Source organism: Ambystoma mexicanum, chromosome 5p, assembly GCF_040938575.1.
Source record: "Ambystoma mexicanum isolate Mex_15411 chromosome 5p, UKY_AmexF1_1, whole genome shotgun sequence".
Taxonomy (NCBI): domain Eukaryota; kingdom Metazoa; phylum Chordata; class Amphibia; order Caudata; family Ambystomatidae; genus Ambystoma; species Ambystoma mexicanum.
The window spans coordinates 761,310,277-761,331,787 of NC_090930.1; positions in this window are offsets into that span (position 1 = coordinate 761,310,277).

Below are 21,511 nucleotides of genomic sequence, written 5' to 3' on the forward strand. Positions count from 1 at the left end.
AGACTGCAGAACAGGAAGGCCGATCGTTCCAAGTTTGATGCTCGAGTATTTTCCAAACCACCAACTCCTACCAAAGGAGTAGACTCCGGGGAACCCATGCAAATAGGGGGCCTGAAAGGACCACTAACACAAAAGGAGCGGGAAAGGAGAAAACAGCTGCAATTATGCCTCTATTGCGGAAACTCGGGGCACTTTCTTCGAGACTGTCCGGTGAAACCAGCCAAGAAGGCAGTAGGAGCTGCAGTTACCAGGGTCACAAACTCTGAGCAGGGAAACAACCTCGCCCGACAAGAATAGAGGTCCTCTTGCCGAGCGTTAAAACCAGTTCCGTGACCTCGCATTTCGTGATACCTATGGTCCTCATTAGCCCTGAACATCCGGATCGATTACATGCGATTGAAGCTTACGTCGACAGCGGTGCCATCGGCAATTATGTGGATCATGAAATGGTTTTGAGGATGAATCTGACTCTTTGTCCAAAGGCTGTAAAGGACGTCATTACTACGGTGGATGGTACGGAGATAGCCTCCGGACCAGTAACGCATACCACCCAAGAAGTGACGCTAGTAAGTCAAGATGGACACCATGAGAAGATCGTGTTCGATGTGATCAAGGCCCCTCAGTTCCAGATTATTCTAGGAATTCCTTGGTTAGAGAAGCACAATCCTCAGATCGATTGGCGAGCAAGAACGGTTCAGTTTCCAGAATGTGTCTCTACTTGTCACCCTCGACCTGGTGTTGCACTGGCAGCAATTTCCTCGGAGGCTCCCCAGTTACCTCCTGAATACCTAGAATTCCAAGATGTTTTCCGGAAGGATCAGGCTAACTCTCTACCTCCTCATAGGTCTTATGACTGCCAGATAGACCTGATACCTGGATCTACTCCTCCTTGTAGTAGAATTTATGCCCTCACCGAGCCTGAGAATCTTCACCTCCGACAATACCTGGATCAATACCTAGCGAATGGGTTTATTCGTCCTTCCAAGTCCCCTGCTTCCTCAGCTTTGTTTTCGTTCCAAAAAAAGAAGGGGACCTTAGAACTTGTATAGATTATCGCGCCCTGAACCAGATCACTGTTAAGAATAGATATCCGTTACCTTTGATCCCTGAACTCCTGGACCAAGTCAGAAAAGCATGCATATATACAAAGCTGGATCTTAGAGGAGCCTACCACTTGGTACGAGTAAAAGAGGGCGATGAATGGAAGACGGCCTTCCGCACCAAGTATGGGCTATTTGAATATCAGGTCATGCCCTTCGGACTTTGCAATGCCCCGGCCGCCTTTCAATATTTTATGAACGATGTCCTCAGAGAGCTCATAGATGTGTGTGTTTTTGTTTACATTGACGACATCCTCGTTTATTCTTCATCGGAAACTGAACATCGGAAACACGTGAAAATGGTCCTCGAGAGATTGCGTCAACACAAACTTTTCGCTAAGTTGGAAAAATGTGTTTTCAACGTGACTGAAGTTGAATTCTTGGGATTCATGTTATCACCTAGCGGAGTGCGTATGGATTCAAAGAAGGTCGATGCAATTCTCAAATGGCCATCGCCATCCTCCGTAAAAGGTGTTCAAAGCATGTTAGGCTTCGCTAACTTTTACCACAGGTTTATCCCCGAATTCTCTCGAATAGTCCAGCCCATCACTGCCTTGTTAAAGAAAAACAAACGTTTTGAATGGTCTACCGAGGCGGAACAAGCTTTCCAGAATTTGAAGACTAGATTTATCTCTGCACCGATCTTAAAACATCCTCGCCCAGAACTCCCCTACATCGTTGAAACTGATGCTTCGAGCCTTGCCATGGGGTCAGTTCTATCACAAAAGGACCCAGTAACCAATCAGTTGCATCCCGTGGCATTTTGGTCCCGCAAATTCTCGCCTCCTGAAATCAATTACACTATTACTGATAAGGAACTTCTAGCTATCAAGTCCGCCTTTAAGGCTTGGCGGCATTATCTTCTGGGGGCCCAACACACCGTTACTGTGATTACAGATCACCGAAACCTGCAATATTTGAAAACCGCAAAAGCTCAATCCTCTAGGCAACTCCGTTGGGCACTATTCTTTGCCGAGTTTGACTTCATAATTACCTATCGACCTGGTACAAAAAACGGTAAAGCTGATGCCCTTTCTCGGATGGGAGTGGAAGAACATTTGATCAATCCTAAACCTGTACCTATCATTCCCGAACAAAGAATTCTAGGTGTAATCGCCACACAATCCATAGAGGAAGTTAAGGATAAAGCCAGGCTACTGGTAACTCCAGCAGACATACAGAATTGGCATCTGCAGGGAAAGGACTTTACGGTGAAGGACAACCTATTATATTTCCAAGAACGGTTATACCTGCCCAGCACAGATTTACAGAAAAAGGTAATCTCTTGTTATCACGATTCTTTAATGGAAGGACATCCCGGTATGACCAAGACCTCGGAAAAGATCAAGCGCTACTTCTGGTGGCCGTCTTGGAAAAAAGATATCAGAGACTTTATAATGTCCTGTGGAGTATGCGCCCAAAACAAGAGTCAAAAGGAAAAACCAGCCGGCCTCTTACGCCCTATGGACATCCCGCCTCGCCCTTGGCATACGCTTTCTATGGACTTCATCACCGATCTACCTCCATGCTCCGGATACAATACGATCCTAGTAATCGTGGACCTATTCTCCAAGATGGCGCATTTCATTCCACTCAAAGGCTTACCAACAGCAGCAACTCTGGCCCGAGAATTTCTCGAAAACATCGTCCGACTGCACGGTTTTCCTTCAGTTCTAATTTCGGATCGAGGTAGTCAATTTATTTCTCATTTTTGGCGAAGTTGCTGTCGGTCGGCTCAAATTGATGTGAGACTTTCGACCATCCACCACCCTCAAACCGACGGACAAACCGAGAGGACCAATCAAACTCTGGAACAGTATTTGCGCTGCATGCTACAACAAACTGAAAAAACTAGGAAAGATATCCTTTGGATAGCCGAATATGCCTACAATAACTCTGTCCACTCGGGAACTGGGAAGACCCCTTTTTTACTTTTATACGGTAGTCACCCTCGAACCTCGGAGTTGGATCCACTCCAAGATCTTGGAACACCAGCAGTAGACCACCTGCATTCTACAATCACCCAAGCCTTTAAGGAAGCCGTTTCTCACCTTCAAAGGGCTAAAGAACAATACAAGAAAGGAGCAGACCAACATCGGAAGGAAGCCCCCCAATATCAAGTAGGAGAACAAGTCTGGTTATCCACCAAATATCTACCTCTAAAAGGACCACGCACATTCAACCCAAGATACCTTGGTCCCTATTCCATCACTACCATAGTAAATCCAGTAGCGGTCAAGTTGGACTTGCCCCCTCACATGAAGATACATCCGGTCTTCCACGTCTCTCTATTAAAACCCGTGCAACCTCAAACCCGACTAACTACATCTCCAAAACCTATTCTAGTTGATGGAGAACTCGAGTTTGAAGTCAAAAGCATCCTGGAGTCCAAGATCTCCAAATCTAAACTATTTTACCTGATTGACTGGAAAGGCTACGGTCCCCAAGAAAGATGTCAGGATTAGTCAGGCGAGTACAAAGGCAGCGAATATGGCAAGGGAAATGTGCACCCAGGAACTACGACTCTGGTATGCTAGAACCCAGGAGTGCAAATAGAGTGTGACATCAAAACCAATATATGAAAAGGGATGTGGGGTAAGCACCTGACCGCGAGGAAAGTCGGCAAGCGCCTTACCCCCAATTGCTGTTACAGGTACTGACAGCGCTAAACCCACGTGGAGGGCAAGCAATGACAGGATCTGTGTACTAACACTCTTGATGGTATTACATAAGGGAACTTAAGAACTGTACTCACGAGGACGAGATAAACCTCTTGAATGTCAGCTAGCCCACGAATCCTGTTGAAGAAACTGGGACCCCGAAAGGCTAGAACAGCAATGGAAGGAAAACTAAATACCTAAATGGGAATAGTGTTTGCAAAATAGTGAGGAAAACATAAGCATTCACACAGGAGCTAGCTACTACCGCACACCACACCTAATAATCAAAGGGAAAATAAATGCAGAAGTGCAGTGGAAAACATGGAATGGATCCTCTAGGAAGTAAGGATCAGGAGCAGGGAAAAACGAAATAACCTATGCAAACTTCTCCCTACCCCTCCAAGGAAAAGACAGGAAACTAAACTAAGAGGAAGGCTAAGGCAAATGGGTAACAGCAGCAAAGGACAGAGTCAAAGAAATATAGAACACAGACAAACTGGGCTGCATCTAAAAGGGGAAAGCACTGAAAATTGCTGCCTGCAAACAGAGGAAGACAAAAAGGGAAATAAAGGGAGCAGAAATCAATTAGCGCATGAATCCGAAATTCAGGGCGGAGGAAACAAGAAAACAGGAACAAGGAAGTAGGTACAAAGGCAAGGAACCAGGAACCAGGGACTAGTCAAAAACAGGAACACTGCAATCGATGACCAGCGCTGGACTGAAGTAAGACTGAGGCTTTTAAAGCTGCTTAACGAGCACACGCCTAGGGTGTGCTGATTGCTGCACCTGCCGCCACAGCTGTTACCTATCCTCCACCCAACCTTGTGTTGCAAGGGTGGAGGTGGAGCAGTGGGCCAGGCATTCTGGGAAGCATAGTCATTTGGTTAAAGAAGCATGCTGGCTGCCAAAAACCTGGAATGGATCCGGAAGGGAAGTAGCTGGGAAAATAGGGATTTAGCGCTCCCAAATCATCACAGCACTGTAGCATAAGGTTCGGAGGAAAGGTCCAGTAGGGAATAAACCCCAAATCATGCCCCCAAGTGGTGGGAACGGGAGCGAAGGGAGCGAGTCGTGACAGTATACCCCCTCCTACGGCCGGCTTCGGGTGCCCGCCACCCGCACGAGACATCTTCTTTCCATGATGGGAGTGCTTTTTCTTTAGAGGTGGCACTGATGGAAATGGTGGCCTGTGGGCAAAGGCAGATGGACTTCCATGATAGGAGTGCTTTGTCTTTGGAGGTGGTGCTGATGGAAACGGTGGCTTCTGGTGAGGAAGAGACTCATGGTTCGAAGAAAGGCATGAAGGACTTGCAGGACCAGAAGCAGAGTTGGAAGGTCCAGGAAGCTCAGTCACTGGGAGTGGACCCTTATAAGTCTTTGAGGAGGGAGGCAGGCTGGTGCAACATGCCTTAGGCAATGGGAGAAGCTCTGTTAGCCTTTCTGCCGAGAGTGGACATGCGGGAGGTGTGGAAAATGCTGGCTTCAGGAAAGGTTTATGCTCAGCCATTAGAGAAGGTGGTGGCTGAGGTAGAGGTTCAGATTTCCTTCTGTCATCCATCTGGGAAAAGGCTTTTGGTTGAAAGTGATTTAGGTTTGACTGCACATGTTCTACGCCTTGGAGACCTGAAAGTCCAATGGGTTGTACAAGGCTAGTACTCCTGGTGACAGTCGTGTAGCCACTTTGTTTCACGTGGGATACCACAGCAGGGATGTTTGGCATCCTGATAGGAGTGATAGACGCAGTACTTGGTATTTCAGGCAGACTCGCAGAAGGAGCAATAACAGACACATCTTGAACTGCAGCAGTCATTCCCTTCCTTTGGCTACTAGCACCCGACTGGTGCTTCTTGGCGGAATTCTGTTGCACAAGTCCTGTAGGTAATACGCCGGTCTGCACCACCCCTTGTGCACACCCAAGTGAGTGGTTCTGACTCACCACTTGGTCCAGCTTGATGACTCTGAAGCGGGAGCTGGCAAAAGTCTCAAACTCTGATGCTGCATCTTTAGGAGGCTCTGATGCTAAAGTGAAGCAGTTGGGAGAATCGTCTTGTGGAAAAGGCAGGCATTCTGGTGCTCCTCCTGAAGCAAAAGAAAGGCAGGCTAGACGTTCATCGACTGTAAATGGTTGGGATTCAGGAGGAATCGCTGGAGCAGAAGAGAATACAGCAGAATCTGATGGTGTAGACAGGTATACCTCTGATATTGGCAGCGAGGCTATGCAGGATACAGGCGTCTCATGAACTGAAGGCAAATACTCAGTATACTCCGGGACTGAAGACATGCTCTTTTGATGGACTTCCGGAGGCTCTAAAGCTGAAGGATGATCTGCAGGATGAGTCACTGTAGCTGAAGACAGGCAGGTCAGGGGAAACCTTGAGGCTGAAGGCATGCAAGCTGGAGCAATCTCGGTTGCTGGATACAAGCATGTCCAGGTCTTTGGGACTGGCTCTTGAGTAAATGGCAGACATGGCAGCGGTTCATTGGTTGAAGACAGGTGTGCCAAAGATGACTGCAGGGCTGTGGATTGAATCATAGAAGAGTCAATGGTTGTAGGAGGACAGACAGAAGTCTCAGAAGTTGACAGACCCATCGGTGGCTCAGGAATGAAGGGCACCTTTAGGGCAGTAGACTCCTTGGCACCAGTAACCAAAGACTGAGCTGTACCCTTGCAGTCCCTTTCTTTAGTGGGTGACACAGAGTCTTTTTCTTTGTAGAAGTCACAATCAATCAGTGGAATCACCATAGTAAAGTCTCTGTTAATCAGGATTTCGTCTATTGTCCATTCCTCTGTTTTAGCTTCTGAAAGAGGTAGATTAACAATCAACAGTTCAGGAACCGCCTGACGGTTCTTTGGTTCAGTATACTGTGGAATGAGTCCATCAGAACATGAAATCTGTACTGTCTCTGACTGTTCATATTGATCAGAAGTGGCAGAAGGAAGAGTGAACCCAGAGGTAACATTGTTTTCCACATCAGCTTTAACATCTACTTCAGTCTCAGCAGCTGTATCAAGAGCAGGGCCTAAGCCTACGGTAGTGACTGAATCTGTGTATGCCACCATTGTGGATTGTGTTTGGAAATCAGAAGTTTGTATGTGTGCTAGCTCAGAATTATGACAAACTGCTACACAGGGTATTTTTGGTAAAGGAGTGGCTTGTAAATCTTCAGCTAACTGCAATCCCTGATAAACAGCAGAACAATGGTTAGAACCTGTGCCTAGATTAAGCGCTGTGCTAGACGTAAGACCTTCACTCCCAATAGATCTAACATATCGACAAATATCATGGTTTACCAAAGTCTCTGCACTCAGGGGCTGAACAGTGTTCACTTCCTACACATCAACAGATAAAGTCTGAGGTGTATTCAATAAAGAGTGTAAGGTTTTATTTTCCTCTTGTGCAGAAATGAGTTCTTGTCTTAACTCCTCAAGTTTAGCTCTTAGCATGCCCTGCATTAACTGTAAATCACTATCAGTAGACGCAGGGGGAAGCATAGTGGCATCAGGGCTGGATCCTGCACTAGCAATCTGGATGTGCATCGATTGTACATTGTCCTCTACTGCTTGCAGGTTCTGTGATTTATAGTTTATCTTTCCAACTTGGTCTGTGTTTCCCTTAAACAAACTATTGACATTAGACCTCTTGGCATTAGGGACTACAGTATGTACCTGTGCAACGGAGTATGCGTTAGACTGAGGGTAGAAAACAGAAGTTATGTAAGAAACCCCTCCATTCTTTATGTTGGTATCATGAAACTGTTCTATCTGAGGTGAAGCACAACTGGAATCATGGGGTTCAACAACAGAGGTACTCTCGTATAATAAGTCTAACAGTGTGTTGTTTTCTGCGGCTAAGGCTTGTGCTGACATAGAATCGGGATCAAAACCAAAGATAGAACTAGGATCAGGCCATGTAGGATGTGCCATCCTATGGGAAAAATATTTTGCACGTAAATGCCCATTCGTGACAAGGAGTTCATTGGAGTCAGGACTAGTGATTTGATTGTCACAGGTAAATGTAGGGGAAGCTTTCTGTACAAACTTGTTAGAGGCCTTGCTGCCTTTCTTTCTTAAACTTGCCATATTCAATGGGAATTTTGGGCTGGTCATACTGTCAGGATTAGTCAGGCGAGTACAAAGGCAGCGAATATGGCAAGGGAAATGTGCACCCAGGAACTACGACTCAGGTATGCTAGAACCCAGGAGTGCAAATAGAGTGTGACATCAAAACCAATATATGAAAAGGGATGTGGGGTAAGCACCTGACCGCGAGGAAAGTCGGCAAGCGCCTTACCCCCAATTGCTGTTACAGGTACTGACAGCGCTAAACCCACGTAGAGGGCAAGCAATGACAGGATCTGTGTACTAACACTCTTGATGGTATTACATAAGGGAACTTAAGAACTGTACTCACGAGGACGAGATAAACCTCTTGAATGTCAGCTAGCCCACGAATCCTGTTGAAGAAACTGGGACCCCGAAAGGCTAGAACAGCAATGGAAGGAAAACTAAATACCTAAATGGGAATAGTGTTTGCAAAATAGTGAGGAAAACATAAGCATTCACACAGGAGCTAGCTACTACCGCACACCACACCTAATAATCAAAGGGAAAATAAATGCAGAAGTGCAGTGGAAAACATGGAATGGATCCTCTAGGAAGTAAGGATCAGGAGCAGGGAAAAACGAAATAACCTATGCAAACTTCTCCCTACCCCTCCAAGGAAAAGACAGGAAACTAAACTAAGAGGAAGGCTAAGGCAAATGGGTAACAGCAGCAAAGGACAGAGTCAAAGAAATATAGAACACAGACAAACTGGGCTGCATCTAAAAGGGGAAAGCACTGAAAATTGCTGCCTGCAAACAGAGGAAGACAAAAAGGGAAATAAAGGGAGCAGAAATCAATTAGCGCATGAATCCGAAATTCAGGGCGGAGGAAACAAGAAAACAGGAACAAGGAAGTAGGTACAAAGGCAAGGAACCAGGAACCAGGGACTAGTCAAAAACAGGAACACTGCAATCGATGACCAGCGCTGGACTGAAGTAAGACTGAGGCTTTTAAAGCTGCTTAACGAGCACACGCCTCGGGTGTGCTGATTGCTGCACCTGCCGCCACAGCTGTTACCTATCCTCCACCCAACCTTGTGTTGCAAGGGTGGAGGTGGAGCAGTGGGCCAGGCATTCTGGGAAGCATAGTCATTTGGTTAAAGAAGCATGCTGGCTGCCAAAAACCTGGAATGGATCCGGAAGGGAAGTAGCTGGGAAAATAGGGATTTAGCGCTCCCAAATCATCACAGCACTGTAGCATATGGTTCGGAGGAAAGGTCCAGTAGGGAATAAACCCCAAATCATGCCCCCAAGTGGTGGGAACGGGAGCGAAGGGAGCGAGTCGTGACAAAAGATCCTGGGAACCTGCAGAATATGTCCATGCGCCTCGTCTAATCAAAAGATTTCAATGAACATTTCCTAACAAGCCCAAACCCCCGGAGAAGCCCGGTTTGGGAGGGGCCTTGAGGGGGGGTGCTGTCATGATCTCTGCTTCCAAAAGATCAGGACTTGCCCAACTCCCTTGGAAGCAGACCCATAACCCCGGTTCCAAGTGCCAGCCAGTCCCAATTGGGACCTTTTGGACCATGTCCTGGCGCCAGGCTCATAAAGATGCCCAGTCCCAGCGCTGGAAGCGCCGGGCTCATAATGCTTGGGTGGACTTACCTGCAGCAGACCATGCTGCTTACTTACCTGCCAGTTGAACAGTTGAACCCCTGATCCTCTTTTGTTTGGGACTACTTTTCCTGTTGGGTGGGGCAGAAGCCAATCCCTAGGTTCAGAACACTGGAACTCTTCTGGAAAGCAGGAACTCTTTTCTTACCTAGGCGTGGCTATGGAAGGAGACACCTAAGCACTACAGGAGGCTATTTAAACCACACCCGATGGATGAATCTTGCTTTGCGTTATTCTGCATTCTCTGCAGCAGAACGCTCATCGTGTCTTCTGCTTCTGATCCTGGGCCTAAGGGAACAAAGGCTTACCATCCTGGAATCCAGTCTTCAGCAGCACCTGTAAAGACAAAGAAAGAACAGGTTAGCACTACGGTCTTCAGTGGCAGCGCATCTCTTACCTGGTCCATCGGCTGTCACCAACGCCTCGCGCTGCATTCCGGCATCTGAAAGACAAAGGCTTACCTACTCTTCGCATGCTCCGGAGGTCTTCGCACTGCATTCCGGCATCTGAAAGACAAAAGCTTACCAGCTCTTCGCATGCTCCGGAGGCCTTCGGCGCTGCATCCCGCATCTGAAAGACAAAAGAAGGTGCGTTTAAAGACATTGGGCAACTTTATTACTCACGTGCCATTACTCCTTCCCACGCCGAATCCAGTGGGTATTCCAGCACCCTTCAGCTTCTCTAAAGCTCCGAACTTGTACCTGCAAGATAAAAGGGACAGTTAGTGCGCATCGTGAAGCAGGCTACAAGCGCTTACTTACGTGCTTCCAGGCGCTTCTATTCCTCACGCGGGTTCGATCCTCAACTCTCATCAGCCCGCCATCCGCCATCGACGGAACCCTGCAAAACAAGAGATATCATTACAAAAGACTTTTAAGACATTTGAAGTGCCCAGAACTTACCGTTCGTGCAGTTAACGACGGACAGCAGTCCTCTGAGGTCAAGAGGCCTGCACCCTTATCCAGTGAAGAAACTGGTTACGGCACCCTGCCCCGAGGCAGATGGAGAGCTCGGCGTTCACTTACCTAAGGTGAGGGCGTTAACCTTTGGGGTTCTACAGGAGAAGAGAAAGGGAAGAGGAGAGAGGCACCCAATAACCCCAGTTCATTAATCCCATATTTTCTATCTGCAGACATCTTACTCTTCGAGTCAGACATACAGTGCACAGAGGTCCAGCCCAAAGAGCCAATCGTGTGTTACACATCACCTTTGAAGATACGGCATTCACCCAGTCAAGACCGGCGCCTCTGCGGGAATCAGGTGAGCGTTACACTGCTGTGGGCGCTGGCACTGCAGTCGCCACAAATGTTCGGGAGGCGCTCATGGCATACGGGATCAACAAGCATATGTAACAGTTGTCCTTTGTCATGTCCTTACCAATTTTGAACATGTGTTTATACCACATGTTAGAGACATCTGCAGACTCTGTAAGACATGTGTCAACCCCATGTATGTCAATGGCAACACTATGTTTACCTCTTCTTACGTTTTGTCCCATGCTACTCGTACCACCTGACAGTGCCCTGTGCGGCTGAAGTAGGGGAAATGTTAGTATTGGGTTTTGCCAGTGGCAAGGCATAGTAGGCCTGCTAGACAGCGGCAGTTATCAGACCAGTGGGCACAAATATTCCCAATATTTTAATTATAATTGTTGCGACCACTGGCATGTTGTCCTTACCTTTGCTGCATCCTGCAGCTACCGTACTTGTGAGGATATAGGTGCCTGCCTGAAAATGTCTAAAATTCTGCGTTATCACAGTATTTGTTACTTAAGCCCTGCGTATCAAATAGTTGTTCAGTGCCCATGCGAATAGTTCCTCCCACATCCGCCTGACCGTCCTGTCTCTTAGAGCAGGTAGGGCCGCGTGGAGGTGTGGATCTGAGCGCACTATAAACTTTACAAATGCGTTATAATACACACGCGGCCACCTGGGCCTGAAGTAATTTGGTTTTCTGATCCTGTGTATAAATTGATGTGACAGTGCTTCTGGGCGGTCGATAGGAGGTAACATTTAAGCTTGGGTAATGATGGATATATATGGATGTGCTATTATCATATATTTTCATACAATAATTACAATACGCGATGCCTGCATGTGTCAGACAAAAAGGAGAAGAGAACATGCACGTGTTTACAGTGTTTTGCATATTTGCCACTATCTTTACCGGCGTTCGTTCTAAATCAATTTTATTAGATCCTTCCGATTTACACTCTGCCCCCTTATTACAATATCACCATCACGTTAAAATTGTTATCAGTTATTGTGGAGACAATTTGTGTCTGTGATCTCCGCAGCATAGAATGTGCTGTGGCTTGTGGCTCGTTTAGGTCCTTAGGTGTATCTGATGCCTGTGGCGTGTCTTTTCTGTCATCTGTTGTTGTTGTTGCCAAAGTGTTGGCCCTGTCGCTGTAGTGGTGGGGTGCGGTCTGTGCTTTGTAGGGCTTGAGGTTGTGGATATGAGTCCAAACGTCCCTATCTATCAATTTGACCACCCTGGGTGCCACTTTCTCAACAGTATGTGGTCCCGTAAATCTAGGAGTGTTCCATTTCCTTCGGTAGTTTCTGAGGAGAACTGTGTCTCATTCTTTCACCGCCCACTGTACAGTTTGTTCCTCATTGTTGGTTGGTTCCTGTTGATCTCTGACCCGCCCTGCGTCCGCTGAATCTGTTGAGAGATAAAGGAGACAATAGTAACCAGAGAAGTAACATAGTCATACATTTCTTGACCAAAGACATTATCTGTTCCTTCGCAGTCATACATTGCTCTTGTGGGTGGGGTGAGTGGGAGGTGCATTTGGGGACCAGTCACCACCTCGTGGGGGGTGAGGTGGTGGTCCGAACCGGGTTTGTTTCTTAACTCAAACAGAGCCAGAGGAAGGCAATACAGCCAACTGTTTTTGGTCATCTGCTGAGTTTGTTATGGATTCTTTCAAGAGGCCATTGAGCCGTTCGCAGACGCCGTTGGCTTGTGGGTAGGATGCACAGGAAAACTTATGTTTAATCCTGAGCAGGGTAGTTATGTGCTGAAATAATGAATTCACAAAGTGGGATCCGTTATCTTACCTTAACACCTGGCAGACCCCCCACCTCGGGAATACCTCCCATACCAGAAACTTTGCTGCCCAAAGTGCATCAGCATGGGTGCACGGGCCAGCCTCAATCCACCTTGAAAAGGGGCACACTACCACAATCATGTATCGGTAGCCTTAACATACGTTGATAATGTTCAGGTGCAGGAAGGGTCCTTCAGGCCATGGTATTGTACCCTTGATCACTTGCAGCATGTCACCGGCCGTAAATTGCTGGCAGGTAAGGCAATTGCTGATAAAGTTTGCAACGTGTGAGTTTAGTTCAGGACAGAACCATGATTCTTTTATCGGAGCTGGAATTACTTCCTTTCTTGTATGGGTGGGATGGTGTAGTTGGGCCAGCGCTGTTTTTAGTAGGGCCAGGGGCATCACAACTTTCCCTGTGTTAATCTGTCTCCATAGTGCATCTGTTGGGGGAAATAGTGCATCCTCTTTTTACCTATAGCTCCTTTTCTGCCATAGGGGCTGCCGCCTGTAGTTCCATAATCTGTGTCTCTGTGATGTGCGTGTACCCGTTTTTCATTATCATCTGCTTGCTCTCCCCCTTTCTCTTAGTTTTTTTGGAGGTCCCACATCTCGCCAAAATATGCAGCATATTTTGCATGTGCGTCTGCTGTTTCATTACCACAAGATATTGGGTCTTCACCATTCGTGTGTGCCTGACACTTCACCAGCGCTAACTCGTGTGGGCATGTTATCACTTCTATTAGTTCACCTAGGAGGAGAGCATGTTGCACTGAAGTACCGTCTGCTCTCCTAAATCCCCTTCTGACCCATCTTATTAATCCTGAGTGTACTGTAGACGTGACATAAGCGCTGTCAGAATATATTGTTACTCTTTTGCCGTTGATTTCTTCTAAGGCGAATATGAGGGCCACCAATTCTGCTGCTTGCGCTGAATATTGTTGGGGTAATTTGACACATTTTACTGGAACATATGTCCAATCCTCCCTTAATCGCATTACAGCTGCTCCTGTTCTTCTTATACCATCAATTTGATCAATTGTTGATGACCTATCAATGTACAAAACCTCACCCCGCGCTAGGGCATTCTCTTCTACCTTTCGGGTGGATGAGTAGTATTCAATGGCATATGTACAATTGTGTGCATATTCGCCTTCTGCTGCTTCTTCTGCTATGAACTGTGCACGGTTAACATTGTTGCATCTCACCATTTTCAACTCAGGTCTGGACAAAATAATGTTATACCCTGTTGCTCTCTGGGTAGTGAGTGTGGTTTTTGGTTTTTGCAGAATTGCGAAGAGGGCGTGTTTAACGTAGAGTGTGGTGGAGCAAACCATCGTCATGGAGGATGATTTTTCTACTGCGAATGCTGCAGCAGCCAGGTGTTGTTCACATGGGAAGTGTCCCATCATTACTGGGTCTAGGTGCTCACTGTAAAATGCTAGGGGTTTGTGTTCCATACTTGTTTTTTGTGTTAGTACTGCTTTCATTATTGCCCCATCCAATGTGAGAAGATGTAAAATTAATTTTCGTAGTTGGGAGTGCCCAGAACTGGTGCTGTTGAAATTGCCTCTTTCAGTTCATTGAATGCATCAGTCATCTCTCTTGTCCACTCCAACTTTTTCACACTCCTCCCTGTGCTTCCCTGAGAGCCGCCAGTAGAGGTCCTGTATATGTGCTGTAGTCAAAAACCGATGCTCTGCAGTAGTTGCACAGGCCAAGAAATAGTTGCAATTCTCTGATTGTTTGTGGCTGAGGTGTATTCTTTATTGCTTGTGCCCATCGTGGTGCGATATTCCTCCCTTTCTGTGATATAATCTGTCCTAAGTATAGGACCTGCTGCTGGCAATATTGTAGTTTTCCCTTGTCAACCTTGTACCTCTTCTCGGCCAGCACCGTGAGCATTTTCACAGAGTCCTTCCTTCATTCTTCCTCGGTGCTGCTGCAGATGAGAATATCATCTACATACTGCAATAGCGTGCTGTCAAGTTCAACATTCCCCAGGTCCATCTGTATAACCCTGTTAAAGATGGATGGTGACTCGCAGTATCCCTGAGGTAACCTAGTGTGCTTCCATTTCGTATTGCGTTATGTAAAGCTTGTTAGATCTTGTGAGTTGAAGTGCAGCGGTATTGAAAAGAACGCATTCTTGAGGTCGATCACAGTGAACCGTGATGCCACTGCTGGTATTCCACACAATATTGTGGAGGGGTTAGCTGCTATAAGGTATTCAGCCTCTACAATGTGGTTGAGTGGTCTTAAATCTTGTATGAAATGCCAAGACCCTCCCTTAGCCTTGCGTACAGGGTATACCGCAGTGTTGCATGGTGATTCTGTTGGTACCAATATACCCCTTTCCACTAGGGTGCTTATTGTTTCATAGATCCCTTCATCAGCCTCTTTTGACAATGGATATTGTTTCACTTTTACCCCTCCAATGCTCTTAATGCACCCCACGTCATAGGGACTAGTAGTCCATAGTGAGGCGACAACAGCGGCCAAGTCTTCCTTGCAGAAATCAGAGTGTGTGGGGAGGGGAGCTTCCAGTGCTATTGCCATTTTCTGGGCAACGTCCTTGTATGTCGCTTTCAACCACACATAGACGCTCATCTGGAATACCATCTCTCCATCTCCTTGTTCATCTGATAACAGTTCCTCGTCTGACACCTGTGTTAACCTGCATCCTTCTGCCAGTGCTATTACCGCCCTCCGTCCATTATGGGCGTGAACTGCGATCCAGTCTTGGTTTGCTACAATACTTTCGATGTCTACTGATATTATTGCCCCTTCCTCCTCACTCGTGGGCGTTTCTGGCCTGAAAAGGTATGCGGCAGGCCTCCTCCATACCTTACCCTCAATCCCCGGTACCCAGGCTATTGCCATGTCTGTCCCGTATTGGAAGATCTCAGCGTCCACGGGTTCTGCCCTCGCAACTGTCTGGCTGCAGTAAGCCTGAAGCATGTGTCTTGCCGTGAGCATGTGGATGTCTGGTGTTGAGCATATTATTCCTTTGTCAGTGAAGGAGATGGTCATGTTCAACCGACTCATGATGTCCCGCCCTAGTATATTTACTGGTGATTGTTTTGAGTATAACAAGGGCAATGATAAGTCATGATTTCCAACAGATAAGGAGATGTCGTCAGTAAAAGGAACTACCCCTTGAGCCCCAGAAAATTCTTGAGTGTGCATGGCATCGCCTGACAATTTAAACTTCCCTTCCCTAATACAGGATCTAGTGGCCCTTGTGTCAACTAGGAAGGAAAATGTTTTGTCACCTATCACCACCTTTATGTGTGGTTCCTCTGCAGGGTTAGGTGTTGCCGACAGGATGGCACACAGAAAGGAAGTCTGTGGGCTGTCCTATTGGGGGTACAATGACTGTCCACTGCCTGTGTATGGGGTTATGCCCCAGTATTGTTACTCGCCCCCCATTTCTGTCTTTTGTATTGCTGTGTCCATGGGTTGTTGTATGTTGTCCTGTGCTTGTGTTAGATGCTGCACTGTGTGGACGTGTTGTTGTTGTGTCAATGTCATTTGCTGTTGCGCTTGTTGCTGAGCGTGTTGGTGTTGCATCTGCTGTGTAGTGGTTAGCATGCCTGGTTGCTGTTGTAGCTGTGGTTGTGTCATGCCACCTTGCTGTCCCATCTGCATCTGACCCGCTTGTAACATTTCTTGTGGGTGGTAGTTATTAGGTCCCCCTTGATAGCCCTGTTGTCCTTGCTCCCTCCATCCCGCTTGTGCCGGTCGTGCCCTGCATGTGCATGATGCGTGTCCTACTAGCCCGCAGGTCCAGCACGTGGGCGGCTCCCGGGCTTGACATGGGTATCCTCCTGTGCTGTCCAAATAACCCTGCTGTCCATATTGGGAATACCCTCTGCACCCCCATCCTTGCTGGTTTGCTGCTGGGCCAAACCCCTCCCTCTGTTGAACCCACCCCTGCCCCTGTAGCTGTTCATGTAGCCAGTACCCATTTGCGTGTACCCTCCCCCATGGCTTGTGCATATTTCTGTTGTGCCGTGTTTGGGGGCGGGGGTGGCAATTGTTGTGTAATAATGGGTACTTGTTGCTGCTGTATCGTTGGCTGTTGTGTGTGAGCTGGTACCGGTGGGGCGGGTCATGTTATGAGCGCTCCCCCTGGGGTATTTTGACAGCTTCTTTTGGACCAGTTTTGCCTCATCTGCCTTTCTATCTTCCTCTTTCTGTTTCATCTTTTCTTGCCATAGCCTACAATGGTGTACTATTGTTAATTGTATCTCTGGTCACGCTTTTGCTTCCATACCCACCAATTTCTTTAATTGCCTCTGCACTGGTTCTGGGAGTCCCTGTATCAGTATGTGATGAAATATAGCTAGTGTTTTGTCCCACGGCTCCTGCGTTTCCAGGCGCCATTTCTCCTGAATTTCTTGGATGTAATTAACCGGGTCCTCATCCTCGTGCATTTTGCGGGATGTGATCGCCCCTATATCTGAAGTGTAGGGGTATTGCACCCTCAAGGCTTGCCATAGCGCGTGCCTGCCGTTCGTAAATGGCGACCCGTCGTATAAAGTTTCGCTGATGGTCACCGCCGGGAATCCCGCCCTCTTCCAAATGTCATCTGCAGCATCACCCAAAATTGATATTAAGAGCCCCTTGACGTCCCCAACCGCTAGCCTATGTCCCGCAGTTAATTTTTCCTTTCATATATCCACTTCCCCGCCCCTCTGCATAGGGAGGGTAGTCTACACTTAATGTTTTCTTTGTCTGCATGTTTCCAAGGTACGTATTGTGGCCTCGTCCCACCCCTCTCCAAGAGGGGCATCTGTGTGTATTCTGTTATTTCCTCTGGTGTGCGTCTATGCTGTGTAATGTGTATGTTTTGAGTCTCCTCCTCCATATCAGATAAGTCGTCAAAAAAGTTGGTAATGTGACATGCATTCTGTGCGTTCCCCGTGCTCCTATGGTCCCCGCGTTGGCCTGTCTGGCCCTTGTTATGTGCTATTGCTGATCCTTCCTTTCTGCACCCAGGGAGGTCTCTGAGTCTATTGACATATGGTGTGTGTTTAGTGGATGATATTATTGTTTGTAGTATCACTTCCCTCTGTGTGATTGCGCCCTCTCATCTAGCTGTATCTCCCTCATGTGTTGTGCATTCCCATGACAACGACCCTGTGTGTGTGATATACAGTTTGCTAAATCCTTCTCCGCTCCCATCACTCTGTCCTCTGCATGATTCTTCCTCTTCCTCGTCACTACAGAACCCCTCTGGGAATGATAATTTTGTGTGTGGGTGCGGGTATCGTACTGTTACTGTTTCTAAATCTATGTCCGTGCACCTACCTGTATCCCCTATATCTGCCCCTATTGGAGGTGTTGTAGCGGCTTCGCAACTGCGGATGTTCAGCTTACTACCCCTTGTTGCTCTGTTACTTTCTCTTAGCTCTTGGTCGCCTGGCTGTTCACCCCCAATTCCTAATCCCGCTCTATCTTTGCATAGCTCTTTCATTATCACGTCACTTACCTGTCCTAACACCCTTGCATCTCTGTCCTTGGTACTTGTTTCTCCGCCCTCCCTTGCTAGTATGCTCTCTATTATCCACCCTTCCTCGTATTTACGTGCGCCTTCTGACAGAACATTTTTCTTCCAGAGCGTCATTTCCCGGTCATGGTCTTCCCTCTCTTTTTCCTTTCTTCTGATTTCCCGTTGTTCCATACGTGCTGCTCTTTCTACAATACTCATTACGCGAGCCTCCTCCCTCCTCCTTTCTTCTTCCCCATGCTGCTCTAGTTCCATTCGCACACGTTTCTCTCTCCAGCTCTACCTGTCCCTCCAGTTCCTTTAGCTCAAGTTGTTTAGTGAGTATACTTCGTGTCTTCCTTAATTCGTCTAGTTTTTCCTCCAGCTCTACTTCGTCTTCTTTTGTCGTGTTCCCTTCTTCCCTGTTACTTACCTCACCCTCCTTCCGCATTTGTCCTAACTCCTCTCTGTCTGTTGCCTGCATCGCCACCTCCTCCTCCTCCTCCTTTCCTGTCACCGTCCCCTTCAATTTCATTAACGCCAGCGCTGCTATCCAATCGTCTGGTCCTATACCCGCTAACTCAAGCTGTGATTTCTTTATGCCATCAACGTTCACCTGTGTCCCGTTCGCACCTACCATGCCCCCTGCACACAACTCTTTCTGGTAGGGATCCTCTGGTGCATACACTGGTGGGTTGTAAGTAGGGTTTGAGTATCCCTCAGCGGCTGTTGGTTCTCGGGGCTGCGTTGCTCCTTTCAACCCCCTTATTGGGTATAACCCTTCTGTCTCTTTCTTGATCTCTTTTATTGGTATGACCCCTCTGCCTCTTCCTCACTCTCCTCAGTGTTCTTCGCTACATCACTGGGAGGAGCCTGGGGCGTACTGCACCCTTCCCCTTCGCTCACCTCTTCTTTCTTTACCTCCTGCATGCTCATCATCCAAGGGCTGTACCCTGAAACATCCTCCAGAGGTCGAAAACCTCTAAATGGCTTGCTAATTTCTTCCCTTGTATGTGTTGTGTAAATATGCTAGCAGTGAATGTTGGGCTTTCATTCAAAAGCTACCGTTGGACGGCCACGGTATCCTTATCTTTTCGTCTGTCCCTTTAGTCCACTCAATACTGTATTCTACTATTTTATCTCTGTGCAGTGGTAGTGTTGCACAAATGTGTTGGAGTGGTGTTGTTAATGTGTGGAACCCATTGTCGGTTCCTAGCCCATAATACGAGGACATTTTTCAAATATATATATATATATATTTATATATATATATATATATATATCTCACCATTACCTGGCCCCTTAGTTGGGGACTTCCGACTCTCCGCTGTCAATAGGAGGGAAAAACAAAAATGTGCGTTACAATACTCTCAAACTGTTCACTACCAACTTCTCTGTCGTCCTTCACCTGGCTGCCGCCCTTCAACACACCTCCATGTGTAGCTAGAGTCCCCTTCGACCCGTGGCACGAGAGTTCCCCTGCGACCTCGTGCCAAGCGTGGCGTGCTGCAGGGCCACCCCACCTTCTCGGGTGGCCGCTGCTCGGTACGGCTGTGTTGGTATCCTAACCCCTCCTCCCCTCTGCTCTCTAACAGCCTGAGCTGCGTATGTCCGTTCCTTCCCACACTCACGGGTTGTACCGCTGCAACCCCTTTGATCGATGACGTGCCGGCGTTCTCTGTGCGCGGCCGCCTGCTCACCTTTACCCCGCCCTAACCGCGGCTCCAATTTGCTAAAAAGAAACGCGGTGTCCTATGCAAGCCCTATGGGTGATGTCTCCAACTAACACAACGTATTGCATATACACACGGTTTGAATATGTAACGTGCGCCAAGTTCAATAATACCAAACCCCACAGCTGTCTTCCCACTACACCTTGAGTGGAGTATTTATTAATAACCTTTAATATTATAATTGGGCTGCGTCGCCTCGCGTGTGATACGCTCCCTCACGAGGGGAACTTAACCAGCCAACTATCTTCCGCAACTTGAGAGAAAGTCTATCTCTCTCCTGCGGGAATACGTCATCTATTCACCGACCTAAAACACTCAATTTATAGGAATCCTCATCTATTCACCGAACTGCAACACCGACTCATAGGAATACCACACCCCTATATATGTGTTCGCTATCCAGACCAATCAGCGTGACACTCCGTGCATCACGTGGGGACTCGGCACCCCACCCAATATGCTCAATAACACAAGAAGGGACAACCTCTGTTCCGTTCCCTACTACAACTCATTTATCGATCACCATTGATAGACCAAATTCTGCGACAATATAAAACCACCCACCACCCAATTCACAATGCCTCCCCCCACCCGCACAACATGATATTGCTGATATCGGGCTCACGTCTGCCAGTGCCGCTCGGCTGCGGACGCCCCTCCCAATCAGCTTGCCACTTCCACTCGTCTGGACCGCGTGTGGACACTCGGCAACCGGAGGTGGGAAATTTCTGAAGTTGGCTCCCGACAGCCAATCTCCGGATTGCGCAGTTCGGTTGTCTCGCAGTTCCGCGATGGTCCTGCAGTCCTCCAAGGGGGCAACGGCAGAGGGGGCCGTGTTGCCAGACCACCTTGTCACAAACTGTCTCGCTGTGATCTATCTCCGGATCTCAGCAGTGCCTCCAAAATGTTAGGGTAATTTCTGGAGGTCGGCAGGACCGTACCCGTAGTCCGCGGACCTCCAGCTGTGGCAAGGCCCTAACTCCTTCCGTGTCCCAAAGAAGTAGGAGGCCCACACAAGAGCAATAGGTTACTGCTGTTTATTACACGAAAACAGACAGGGACAGGTTCATAGAGCGTAGGTTCCCGAAAACTTCTTGTTGTGATCGGGCTTGCAGGCCCCTTTTGTTTCTTAGTGACGTAACAATGTGCGTAACCTGCGAGAGCTTGCCATCAAACCTACCGCCACTCCGGATTGGTTGCCTGAGTGGTAGGGTCCGTATAGGACAGCATAGAGAACGGTTTAATTGGTAGAGTAGCGCTCAGGTGGTATGCTTGGGTTGTCCCTAAAAATTGCTACTTGGAAATTGTTACATGGATAGAGTTAGTGATTGGTTCAGTTGTGATGCCGTCAGTGGTTAGCCCCCCTTGTCCTGATTGGCCCATCCGTGAGCCCCCAAGCCTGGGATCGTCGTCATTCCCAGCTCAGATGTACCTAGTGCTGGCAACAAAGTGTGACTGTGTCAGTGAAAGACAATGGAAAGGTCCTGCTACTTGCCGTTAGAGCGCTCCTTTCCCATAGCTGCCAAGGGTTAATTTGTTACTTCTTTGTTGCAAGCTGGGTCCCAAACATGGGACTCCAGAGCTTCTTCAGTCCTTGGAGCTTGACATCGTATCAGTTCAGCCGGGTCACATGTTGAGGGACTGTGGCTGAGGCCGAATTACAGGGGTTTAATTTGTATGTCTGTTCCGGAGAGCCATAGCAGTGGCAGGTGTAACCTTGGTTTGGAGAGCTAAGCATGTTGGTTGCAATA